Here is a 14,367-nt window from a genome sequence, read left to right on the forward strand (position 1 = left end):
CTGCCACCGCCGCAGCCATCAACCCCACTTGCCACCGCCATTTGCACCTGCAAAGATGAGAGGAAGAAGTGACAGCCAGCAAATAGAATAAAAAATTGTGTAAAAATGACTATATAGACGCCATTCAAACCAATTGTAAAGTCTTCTTTTTCTTTTGGAATGCAAAAAAACAGATTCAACAAAAAATAACAACAAAAAAATTAGAAAACAAAAAAAAAACTTACTTCAGAGGTGATTTTCGTTTTTCTATTATTCTGTTCTTGAGTTCTTTTCCTTTTCTATTTATTTAATTTTATTTCTACTTTATTTCTTGAGTTTTTCTTTATTTTCCTCCTTCGAAATATATATACCTATATAATTATTTAAAAAAAACAGTTTATATATATATACAAATATACCAAAAATAATAATAATAAAATCTTACCTTTGAACTTTTCGACCATCGATACTGCATAAACGCGGCATGGCGGCCAATGACCGGGCGGTTTCAAGGCTGCTTGGAACCCTAGCAGACAAAAGGGAGAGCATTTTTCAAATTTTTTCTGGAGAAAGGGGAGAAAATGAAGTTTAAAAAAAATTAGTTTTTACAGGGAGTAAAAACGGCGCCGTTTTGTGCCTTGATTGTTGTAACAACCCGGTTTTGACCCTAATCGGAATAGTGGTTTCGAGATCACAAATCCGAATAAAAAAAATAATATTTTAATATTATTTCATGTGTTTATTATATGTTAATTTACATGTGTGAAAATTTCGTGAATTAATTTTATTGTTGTGTGCTTAATTTAATAAAAGGACTTACTCGCGTAAAATGTGAAATTTACTAATTAATGTGTAAAGTGCTAACTTGCTAATGCCTTTATAATGTGAAGTCCTTAATAGGAAATTAGGCCATTATTCAAGATAGTGGATGACATTATGCTTATAAATTATAGTTTTTATATTATGTATAAAGGTTATAATAATATATTATATTATAAAGTTAATATATTAAAAGACAAACAAATTAAAAGCCACACTTTTCATCTTATTTTGACCGAAACTAGAGAAAAGAAAAGAAAGAAACCTAAGCTAGGTTCGGCCATCTTTTGAAGCTTAATTCAAGGTTAGTTTTGTTCGGTTTTGATAACTTTTACGTTTTGAGATCGTTGCTTTGAATACTACCCGACCCATGCTTGAATTTCTGATTTTAATGAATATTTTGAGTTATGCCATTGATGAATATTTGTGCTTTGTGATGTTTGATGATGAATAATGGAAGATATGTCTTAGATTAACATGTTTTGTCTTGGGATTTTTGATGAATTTGGGTATTTAGGGCTAAATTGTGAAAATAAATTTTGAGGGACTAAAATGTGAAATAAATGCAATGTGTGGACTTGTATGAGAACCATGAATATTCGCCCTTGTGTGGTATGGGCAAATTTTGTGTATTTTGTGTTTTGTGCAAAAGGACTAAATTGCAAAAGTGTAAAATGTTAGGGCAAAATGGTAATTTTCCCATTTATGTATTTTGGACTTAATTGAATGTTTTGATGAATAAAAGGTTAAATTTGATTATGTTTAGATCAAGAAACGAAGAAAACGAATTTGGATCGGGAAAAACGAAAGTAATCGAATAGTCGATCGTGTCCGCTGATATCCGAGGTAAGTCTATTAGCAATTAAAAGTTATTAAGTTAATATTTACACATGTATACTAATTGTATTTTGTGTTGATCTATATTTAAAAGTATATTGATTGAATAAATTTTGAAGTATGGATGATATTTATATATATAGCATGTTCGAATATACAAGTATAATCTTGTATAGATTTATGGGTTGAAATAAAGGTAAGAAATGTATAAGAGTATAGTTGATATTTGAATAAGCATGTATATGTATATGTATATATAATGCTAGGATATATATACATATATATATAAGTTATTGAAATTAGTTAAAGTATGAATGTTGCATAGGTATAAATTCTTGATTTTAAGCAGAGGTATGTATAATACATATATATGGTACGAATATATATATAAGTGGTTCAAGGTATGTTTCAATTCTTGTGAAATGAATCTAATGTTATGAATTAAAGATATTTATATATTGTTCGAATATATGTGTATATAAATATATAGGGTTTTGAATTGATTGAAGTATGGAAGTTATGAAAATATGTATATGAAGTCTCAATATATATATGTATATAATTGTATAAAATTTTTTGGAATTGAATTTAAGGTATGAATTATATATTATGGAATAAGTGTGGTTTGAATGGGTATAAACGTATATACAATTATTTGTATTGAGCTAAAAGTATGGATTGTAAGTACAGATATAACGAGCTATGGTCCGCCAATTTCTTGAAAGTGTGGTTAATGCTACATGAATTATACGTATATGTTTTAAACATGTGTAATGCCAAGATGAGAAATTATTCTTGTATTTGTGATATTCGTGTTTCGTACCTAGCGGGCTTTATGCCGTTGAATTTTTCAGACTTTAAGTCTAGCGGCTACGTCTTGGTGATCCGAATCAGGTTATAAACCTAGCAGGCTACGTGCCGGTGATCTGAATCAGGCTATAAGCCTAGCAGGCTAAGTGCCATTGAATCTATTTAAATTAAGTGATTCTATGTATTGAGTATAAATATATATGATTTTGTTTATATGAAATGGATAAGTTTATGAACATTGTATCAAGGTGGTTGATGATTATATAATCGTTCGAATCTTTGTGAATAGTAAGTATGTATATATATATATATCGGTTGTCATGAAATTGTTGGATATATATATATATATGTGTATATATGTATGCATTCGGCATAGGTGGGTATAGGTGTAAATGTGCATTCGGCACTTATAGTGGATAAGTATAAAAATTATGCTTTTGGTATATGTATTTGAACAATTATATTTAAATGGATCCGATGAAGTGCGAACAATAAGTACTATAGAAATCAGTATATGCAGTTAATGATTATGTTAGTAAATTGATTATATGCATATAATGTATATACATTTGTTCGTTTATGTGTATTAGATAAATACACATCCATTTAGATTTAAACAAAATGACTTAATATAGCAATGTTTGATTAGTAATTATTATTGATAATTGTGATTTCAATAAATTTAATTAAAGAATTATATGATTCTTTTATATGTATTTTAGATATGCTATAGACTTACTAAGCTATAAAAGCTTACTTTGTTTGTTTTCGTCCATTTGCTTTTATAGATTTTGGAGACGCGTTACGAGCTCGGGGATCATCAGCATAGTCCATCACACTATCGACTTCTTTTGGTATTTTGTTAAATATTTGAACTCAATCTTATGGCATGTATAGGTTTGAGTACGATGTTAATTACATTTTGATTGTAAATTATAATAGCTATGCGAAAGTAATTAAATTTTTACGTTGTGATCAGTTTGGTTTTAAAAATGTTGAATTTGTTCGGTAATGCCTCGTAACCCTAATTCGGCGACGGATACGGGTTAGGGGTGTTACAATTGTAACACCCCTTACCCGTATTCGACACCAAAATAGGGTACGAGGTATTACCGGAGTTTACTAATTAATTTTTAAACATTTCATTTTTATCTAACATTCATATTTATAACCAATCAAAATCAAAACATTTATGAGATAACGTTAACCAATTTAACTTATACATGCCATTTTAACCAGAATCAAGTAATCCAAAATTACCGATAGAACCAATGGATAATGTGATATATCTCCAACAAGCTTCCGATAATCATTTCAAAGCATCTAATAATTATATATATTACCAATAATAATTCGGTTCAATATAAAACACACATATATTTACAATATTCAATGCCAAATAGCATTCACTTCAATTGAAATTAAACAAAATATAGTTCATACGAACTTACCGAAGCTAAATTGCGAAATACCAAAATTTAGGGACATTTTGGAAATTTTCTATTTTCTCAATTTCCACCCAATCTTGATCTAAATTAATATTTCATTCAATTTACTAATTTAAATAATAAAACAATTCATTTCATACAATTTGGTCACTTTTGACATTTTTAAAATTTACTTTTAAATTTTCATATTTGTTCAATTTAGTCCCTGAAACATATAAATTGGTCATTTTAATAAAAACTCATGCTAGTTGAATAATCATATATTTTCCTCCTCCTCCTCTCCATTCCACATTCTTAATGTATATAACATGCTTATAGGTAACATTATCTATAATTTCACCATTTACTTATATATTCATTCAAAGTTGTCCACTTGAGTCGTAGTCACTAAATTATTTATATCTTGAGCTACAGAACTCAAAATTAAGATCTGTTAATTTTATATGAAACTACACTCACATATCTTATTTCCATAAAATTTTCAGAATTTTTGGTCCAGCCAATAAGTACAGTTTATTCTTTAAAGTCATCCCTATTCTGCTATCTTACAGTTCTGACCCTTCTTCACTTAAAATTAACTACCCCCTCGTACAGAATTCTAATGATGTTACCATTTATTTATATTAAAAATAGACTCAGTAAGGATTTAAAAATATAAATTTAAGCCTCTAATTATTTTTCTCCAATTTTTGATGATTTTCCAAAGTCAGTACAGGGGAACCCGAAATCATTCTGACCTCATCTCACAAAACCTATTATATCTCATAATTTACAATTCCATTGCTTACATTATTTCTTCTATGAGAAACTAGACTCAATAAGATTTAATTTAATATTTTTTTCATCCTCTAATTCAATTTATACGATTTTTGGTAGGTTTTCAAAGTCAGACTACTGCTGCTGTTTCAAAACTATTTTAGTGTAAAATGTTGATAACTAAATTTATAACACTTTCCTTTCCTTTCTCTTCAATATTTTCCATCACTTTCTCTTATTTCCCTTTACTAACATAACAAGAATATAAAACCTTATATAATGAAACTTTACCTTAACATTAATTTCCTACTTTTTCAATAATATCAAACTCAAAAGTATATAAAAATCTTGATGTTCTTACCTTGCTCAATTGATTTCAATCTTTAACTTGATTTTCTCCCTCCTCCAGCTTCTATTTCTTGAATCTAACTTGATATTCTAGCTCCCCATAGTCTCCTTGTTATCTTTCTCTCTTGATGGATATGGAAATTCTTTTGATTTCTAAGTGAAAATGGTGGATTTTTGGTGAAATGACCAAATTGTAAAGAAAGCAAAACTTTCTTTCTTCTCCTCTTCTTCTCACGTTAATGCATACAAAAATGGTGGGGATGGAATAGATTAATAATAATAATATAATATCATTTAAAAAAATCAAATTAAAATATTAATAAACTAATATTTATTTATTTATTAATCTAAAATATCTCCAACATCATCATTATCTTCTAGATTTCTCTCTCTTCTAATTGACCATTTTGCCCTTCATGATCTTTTAAATTCCATCCTTGAGTCATCACTTAATTTGGTAAAATTGTGATTTAGTCCATCAAACTTCTTCACCTTTTTCAATTTGGTCCTAATCATCCATTTTTCTTAGTTTCTAGATTATTCCACCCTTAAAATATTTACACCATTGGTCCTTCAACTTTTCATATTTACACTTTAACCCCTCAACTTTTGAGTATTTACTCTTGGGTAACAAAACTTTTCTCACTTTTGCAATTTAATCCTTTCTTAAATTAATATGTTATAATATACTTCCCAATATTGCCATAACTCAAAATTATCCCTTTTTAGCACTTTATTTCCTTATTTTACTTTATCAGAGATATTATCGTACTTTCTTGCTATAGTAATTTTCGGGGTATTACAATTTCATAGCTAGTTAACCCTTCTAGCTTCTAGAATTCAAATTCTACATTTTATACAAATAGGTCCTTTCCTTAATTAATCACTAATTCGATAAAATTTTCATATCAGTATTTTCATGCAACCTTCCTATCATAATGCAACCCATGTCATAATTTTAAAATAATTTTTTTCCTCGTCGAATTTGTGGTCCCGAAACCACTGTTCCATCTAGACCCAAAATCGGGCTATTACATTGATCCCAGTGGTCAATACGACGTCATTTTACCCCATGACCCGCTCGTCGACCCGACCCGACCAAGGGATCCGCTTTTTTGAGCTTTGGGTTATTTACCCTTTTAGCCCCTCCGCTTTTTAGAGGTTTTGCAATCAAGTTTCTTTGGCCTTTTTAAATTGTACTCCATAATTTACTACGAACTTAGTTTGGTCCTTATTTGAACGACGTCGTTTTGGAGGAGAAGGGAAAATTACCCTTTCAGTCCCTCCATGTTATTCACGTGTTCAGAATGGTCCTTCCCTTTTATTTTATTTCTGATTTTGGCCCCAATTTTTGCTTTAAAATTCAAATTAGTCCTTTTCTTGTTATTTTTGTTATTCTATTAAGTAGCTTCATTATTATTATAATTGAAATTTCTTTTATATTTACTTATTCATTACTATTATATTATATTAATTTTGTATTATTATTATAATTATTATTGTATTTCTATTTATATTTACTTATCTAAATTTTAAATATATTTTGTCTTATTATATATTATTATATAATTATTTATATCTTTTGTGTTTTTAACTTTGGATTATTTGCCATTCTATTATTAATATTATTATTATTTACTCATTTATACCTTTTTAATTTCAAACTTTGTTATATATATACACACATACATATATATTTTATATATCTTTATAATTTTATTCATTTTCTTTATCGTTATTATTGTTTTACTTGATATTTATTTTTATTTATTTATTTATGTGTCCATTATTATTTTAAAGGCGTTTTAGTTTCATTTGTTTATTTACTTGTTATTTTTTATAATTGATTTATCCCTTTTTATTTATTTATCTTATTTTTGTTGTTGTTGCTCGTATTATTTTTATTTACATTTTCGCATTTATTATTATTTTGTTATGCATATTAACACCGTACTTTATTTTTACCAATTAGTGTTACATTAATTTTACTCGATACATAAATTATGACTTTAAAATAAATAACACTTCATATTTTGAGATTCGAAAAGGTCGTACTTTAACTTACGGGATTTTGATTCTCTCGACAAATCCAAATATACAAATATTTTTTTCGAACATAAGTTTTTAACGATCTCTGGAATTAATAAAAGATTGTATTCTAACTTACGGAGTATGGTCCTTTCTAAAACCGAGATAATAAAATATTTTTCAAATTAGTAATTTTTGGCATGTATTCTCGTATTGGGGATTCAAGACATTGTGTCCTAACTTACGGGACATAATTATCTTTCTCGATTAATGTAAAATATGCCCCTTTTTCAAAAAATTTTAATCAAAGATCATATTTTAAATCTTTTCAAAGTTTTCAATTTTCGACACTAAGGCACTAATTAATCAATTAGGTATCAATTTTTGGGCGTTACAAGGATGCTAATCCTTCCCCGTACGTAATCGACTCCTGAACTCGTATTTCTGAATTTCGTAGACCAAAAATAGCGTTGTTTTAATAAATCTAACCGTTTATTAAAAACAGCCATTTTTCGAGGTGACTCGATCACACCTCATCAAAAAGGATTGGTGGCAACTCTCAATTTTTTCGTTTTTAAAATCAAAGTCGACCCTTTTACAAAAAAAATGGTTTCGACAATTTTTATTGACCGTGCACTGTTTCTTTTGAAATAGGGCATTGCATTAGTTTGGGGCATGTTGTCATACTCGATTCTTATTAGATTCTGAAATTAAGAAAGATAGTGAGCTAAATTGGAAAAGATAATAAGTTCGATGGACCCTATTGAGAAATCAAGAAACTTTAGTGACTGAATGGTAAACAATTAGGTTTCAACTTTAGTTAAGTTGGAACCAACTGGTTCTTTAGTGGGAGATACAATAATTAGTGATAGTTGGTTATTTGGGACTATGACGAACATGCGAAATAGGATATATATATATATATATATAAGAAGGGTTATTTCTGCAAGAGAATTCCTCCCCATTTTATCTATGTTTTCTTCCCTTCATCATCATCTTTTTCGGTTGATCCAAAGAAGAGAAAGTTGAGGAAAACATTGCATAGGGAAGTCTATTTGCAAACGGTTCTCAGGTTCTACTTTTAAGGGTTTATTTGCAAAGGGATCTCCCAAAAAGTGGGAAGTCTGCCAAGGGCCATCTTGGAGGGAATGTCCGTCAAAGACTAACTGATCGATAAATCTGCTAGGGATTAACAAAAAAAGAGGACATTCGTCAAGACTATCTAGTGTTGGGAATTCCACTTAGGACTATCTAATGATAAAGTCCGCCAAGGTCAATCTAAGGGTGAGATAGTCTGCTAGGAACTAGCGATTGTGGGGAATGTAACAACCCGATTTTGGGCCTAGTTGGAATAGTGGTTTCGGGACCACAAATTCGACTAGGAAAAACATTTTATTATATTTTTATGGTCTACAATTTTACGAAATGATTTCGTGAAAATTTTGTTCGAAAATTTTGATGTTTGGGCACTCAATTTAGTCAAAACAATTAAATTATAAAAAGTGCAAAACTTGAGTTCTAGAAGCTAGAGGTGTCAAATTGCTATGAAATTTTAAATTGGAGGTCCTTAAATGGTAATCAGACCATTGGTTAATTGTTGGACAAAAATGGACATGAAATGGGTGAAATAGAATATTTTTAAGTTAGGGGCATTTTGGTCATTTAGTAATTAAAATGAATTAAAAACAAAATTAAAAGCCAATTTTCGTCCATCTTCAACCCCATGGCCAAATTTCACAAGGGGAAACCATGGCTAGGGATTTTCAAGCTTCCAGGCTCGATTGTAAGTCCGTTTTAGCCCCGTTTTTAATGATTTTTACGTTTTTAAAATCTTTGTAACAAGATCTACATATCTCTACCATTTATTTGAGCTAGGGTTCATGTTCAAAAATTTACCCATTTGTTTCATGCATGTATTTTGATGTTTGATGGAGGAATATGTAAGTTTGATGTGTGATAAACATCTTTTACTAAGTGATTTTCGGTAAAAATGCCTAAAAGGACTAATTTGTAAAAGTTATGAAATATGTCATAAAAGTGAGATAAAGTCAAAATTGTGGGCTGCTATAAGAGGGAATATGAATCAGCTAGGCTTGGGTAATGAGAAAAATGAGTACTTTTCATTTTACGAGCCTAGGGGCAAAAGAGTAAATATGACAATTTAGGGGCAAAAACATAATTTTTCCATAATATGATTTTTGGGTCACAATGAATAATGTGACTAATAAATAAGCTAAATGTGATATTTTAGATCAAGGAAAATGAAGTTTGGACCTAGAACGGGGGAAAAGCGCGTATTTGACAGTTAGGTCTTTTTCACCATTTTTGGTATCGAGGTAAGTTCGTACGTGATAAACATCGTTACAATTTTGTTTTTAATGTTTTGATATTGCATAAATTGTATACACGAGAATACGGTCGGGTTCGACGATAAATCGACTATGTTTAGCACTTAGTGTGCGAATCGAGTCGGCTATTTATGGCACTTAGTGTGCGAATGATGATTAGTTCATGATCATTATGAGAATGATCATTCGTTTGCTTTGTGATCAATGGTACATATATCTAAAACACTTTTATTTATGGTAAAGTGGTTGAAGTTTATGTATTAGATTTTTATAACAAATTGCTTATTATTTTCATACGAATTTACTAAGTTGTATGGCTTACCCCCCTTTCTTTCCCAGCTCCTATAGGTTTGTTCAGCTAGCTTGAGTTGGAGATCGTCGGAGACTCTATCACACTATCAAGCTATCATGTGGGGTATAAGTGAATGTAAGTATGTTAAGTCTATGGCATGTATAGGGTCTTAATCATCTTGTGTATGTGTCATTATGATATGGCCAAATGTATTGGCTTATAATGAATAAGGAATTGATTTGGTAGGTAGCCATAAAAATTGGCTTACATGGGCTAATGGGTTGCAAGCATATTAATTATTAATATGCCCATGCCAATGTCATTGTGTGATGTGGTTTATAATGGTATGTTAATGAAAGTTAGTACAAGGGAATCATGAAAGAGTAAAATTAGCAATAAAACAGTTTTGGACAGTAGCAGTAGTATGAATTTGAAAAATCACCAAAAATTATAAAAATTGAATTAGAGGTTGGATAAGATATTAAATTAAATCTTAATGAGTCTATTTTCAATAGAAATAAATGGGAACATCATCCGAATTTTTTACAATGAGATAATTAATTTTTAGTGAAGAGTTGTCGGAATTGTCAAACAGTGAAATAGGGAAAACTTTAGAGAATAAATTGTACTAATTGGCTAAACCAAAAATTCTGAGAATTTTATGGTAAGAAGACATCTGAGTCTAGTTTCAAGAAAAATTTGCAGAACTTAATTTGGAGTTCTGTAACTCAAGATATAAATAATTTAGTGGCTATGACTCAAATGGACAGTTTTATTATGATCGATTATGTGTAAGTTTGGTAATGCCTCGTACCCTATCCCGGAGTCTGACACGGGTAAGGGGTGTTATATTTATTGGTATCAGAGCTATGGTTTAGTTGATTCTTGGACTAACATAGCGTATGTGAGTCTAGCTATACATGTCATATACCAAATTCGATTCACATGAGTTCTGTGTACATACCTGTATCAATTCATAACGACCTCATACATTCTCGTAACACTATCGAATACTCAATATTTCACACATTAATTTCCATCGTATAGCCAAAACCATTATAATCTCGCACACTAAGTGCCTTACATAGCCGAAGCTATCTCAGTCTCACACACTAAGTGCCAAATATAGCCGAAGCTATTCCCAATCGCACACTAAGTGCCATAAATAGCTGAAGTTATCTCAATTCTCTCACTAAGTGATAAACATAGTCGATTTATCGTCGAACCCGACTGTATTCTCATGTATACAATTTATGCAATATCAAAAAATTAAAATCATAATTGTAACAATGTTTATCACGTACGGACTTATCACGATACCAAAAATGGTGAAAAAGACCTAACTGTCAAATAAGCGTTTCCCCCCCCCCATTCTAGGTCCAAACATCATTTTCCTTGATCTAAAATATCACATTTAGCTTATTTATTAGTCACATTATTCATTGCGACCCAAAAATCATATTATGACAAAATTATATTTTTACCCTTAAACTTTGTCATATTTACTCTTTTGCCCCTAGGCTCGCAAAATGAAAAGTACTCATTTTTCTCATTACCCAAGCCTAGCCGATTCATATTCCCTCTTATATCAGCCCACAATTTTGACTTTATCTCACTTTTATGACATATTTCATAACTTTTACAAATTAGTCCTTTTAAGCATTTTTACCGAAAATCACTTAGTAAAAGATGTTTATCACACATCAAACTTACATATTCGTCCATTAAACATCAAAATACATGCATGAAACACATGCGTAAATTTTTGAACATGAACCCTAGCTCAAATAAATGGTAGAGATATGTAGATCTTGTTACAAAGATTTCAAAAACGTAAAAATCATTAAAAATAGGGCTAAAACGGACTTACAATCAAGCTTGGAAGCTTGAAAAACCCTAGCTATGGTTTCCCCTTGTGAAATTCAGCCATGGGGTTGAAGATGAACAAAAATTGGCTTTTAATTTTTTAATTCATTTTAATTACTAAATGACTAAAATGCCCCTAACTTAAAAATATTCTCTTTCACCTATCTCATGTCCATTTTTGTCCAACAATTAAAAAATGGTCTAATTACCATTTAAGGACCTCCAATTTAAAATTTCATAGAAATTTGATACCTCTAGCTTCTAGAACTCAAGTTTTGCACTTTTTTACAATTTAGTCCTTTTGACTAAATTGAGTGCCCAAACATCAAAATTTTCGAATGAAATTTTCATGAAATCATTTTGTGAAATCGTAGACCATAAAAATATAATAAAGATAATTTTTTTCCTCGTCAGATTTGTGGTCCTGAAACCATTGTTCCGACTTGGCTCAAAATCGAACTGTTACAACTTCCCCCCTTAGGGATTTTCGTCCCCGAAAATCTTATCAAAAGAAATTTCTTTCAACTCTAATGAATCACTTCCACTAATTTCCAAGAATCACAAATCATATCAACCTCGTATATCTCTTTCTAATCACCTTGAACTTTAACACACAATGTCGAAGCACATCGTAAAAGTTTTGAATTACTTTCTTAGACTTACCACCGATTTAGAGGTGTATTACCGTGCCAAGATGCAACTACGTATTCATAGTTTCTTGTAGCTTTTTTTCCAATCCGTCTTTTTAATGTGACATTAACCGTTTGAAAACATGAACCATCACTTTACATTCTTGTAATAAAAAACATTTCAATCCGTTCAATAGTGCATCACTGAAAAATCATAAATTCATTACTCAATTCAAGCTGGACTTAGAACCAGAGCTTCGGTTAATCATATCTTCAACTGTTTTCAACTTTTCTAACATGCACAGATCATCTAAATTTTCATAAATGTGATAACCATATCATTCAGAACAACTTTAACTCATAATAACATCATCAGATTAGATCAAATCTAATAGGTATATCTTGGTATCATACTCTCTAGAATATCAATCCTTCATTCAGATTGTTCATCGATATACTCGTGAATGCACAAAATTTATTACCATAACTGTGGATACTTTAACTACATATAGCTCAAATCACATTTCAACGGTCCAGCTCACTCTGATAAAAGACAACCGAGTCGATTTCGACTATCAAATAATAACATACAAAATGCTCCTTTCTTCCTGCTATTAAAACAACTAAAACACACAATCTTTCAATATTCTCTTATCATGCTAATCAAAGACCTTTACAATCATATTAGCTCAAAGTAACAAGGATATTCTGATTGAATGTATTGACTTTAATTAACTTACCTGAGAAAAGAAATCCATTATACAAATTGGAGCTTCTGATTTCACCACTTATACCTTTGTCGATGTCAATTCCTTATATGAAAATTAAAGAAATCCAGATACCAGAATCACCACATTTCAACTCTAGAATTTCATCGTAGCAAAGATAATACACTTTCTAACTATGCATATAAAACAGAAAAATAACTGGTCATAAACCGACCAGATCAACAGGGCTTTCGTCTAACATCATAGTTAGCTAACATTCTCACAACATAAGAACTCCATGAGAAACTGAACAATTACACACATATCTCTGAGGATAAAAGAATATATAGAATACCCAGAAAGGATCATCATATTCATTTCATATAATCATTACTCATTTATATATATATATTCCATCAAACCTCATACACATAGTATCAACAACCACATGGGTACTGTACGTACCTGTACTATCTTGTATTTATCTATCACATTCTCACCTCTTTGCTCAATACGTTAAACCATCCTGAAACCTTTCAATGCTCAAAGATCTCGCACACTTAGTGAAATATGATTAGTCGAAGCTATAACGATGTTCCACACTTAGTGCCATCACATTAAACCGAAGCTCTCTCAGTGCCGCACACTTAGTGCCATTTATTCAACTAAAGCTATCTTGAATTCGCACACTTAGTGCCATACACTTTCGAATCACCATCGAATGCTATTATAGCCTCACATTCACATTTTAATTCATTCCAAAACATTAAAAAATTTTGATAAAATAGTACGTATTACATACGAACTTACCAATTGTATTTATTCAAACAAGTGTACATAAACATACATTCCATCGATTTGAGTAAGATTAATTATCACGTTCACTTAATCAAATAAGTTAGGCACATAACATCGTATGGATATCGAACAAACATAGGTGAGCTTATCACGATATAAACTTTCATTTCATTTCACTTTTCCATATTTCTCAACTTATGTCTATTTCATTTATACTTAATCACATACATATCATGAACTTTTATTCTTACCTTTCTGAGTTTCGTCTCATCACAAACACATTTTCAAACATCTTAATACCACTTTGGCCTTATCGAACTTATGAATGTATTGCCTTGTATGTAGGGTCAATGAATGACTCAAGGATCGTGTGGAGGGATCAAGCCAAACACCACTAGGCTTACACGAGTGGCGTCATAACTGTATTATGCATATTGAGGGGCACCCTTAGAGGCTATGCCTCAGGGTTGAATAAGTGTATTATATTGAATTAAGTCTAAAGTCTTAGTAAGTGTAGATGCACGAGCCTAGTATGGCGAAATGATTGTAAGAACTTAGTACTTGTATAATATAAAATTTAATTTAAGTTTAAATTTGACAGCTGTATCATGTATATTCATAGGGCATGCTCTTTATCATGGTGAGATAGAACAGATGAAACACCAATCCGACCAAAAATTCAGTTGGGTACCAACACCTATG

The sequence above is a fragment of the Gossypium raimondii genome, chromosome 4 (assembly GCF_025698545.1).
Source record: "Gossypium raimondii isolate GPD5lz chromosome 4, ASM2569854v1, whole genome shotgun sequence".
Taxonomy (NCBI): Eukaryota; Viridiplantae; Streptophyta; class Magnoliopsida; order Malvales; family Malvaceae; genus Gossypium; species Gossypium raimondii.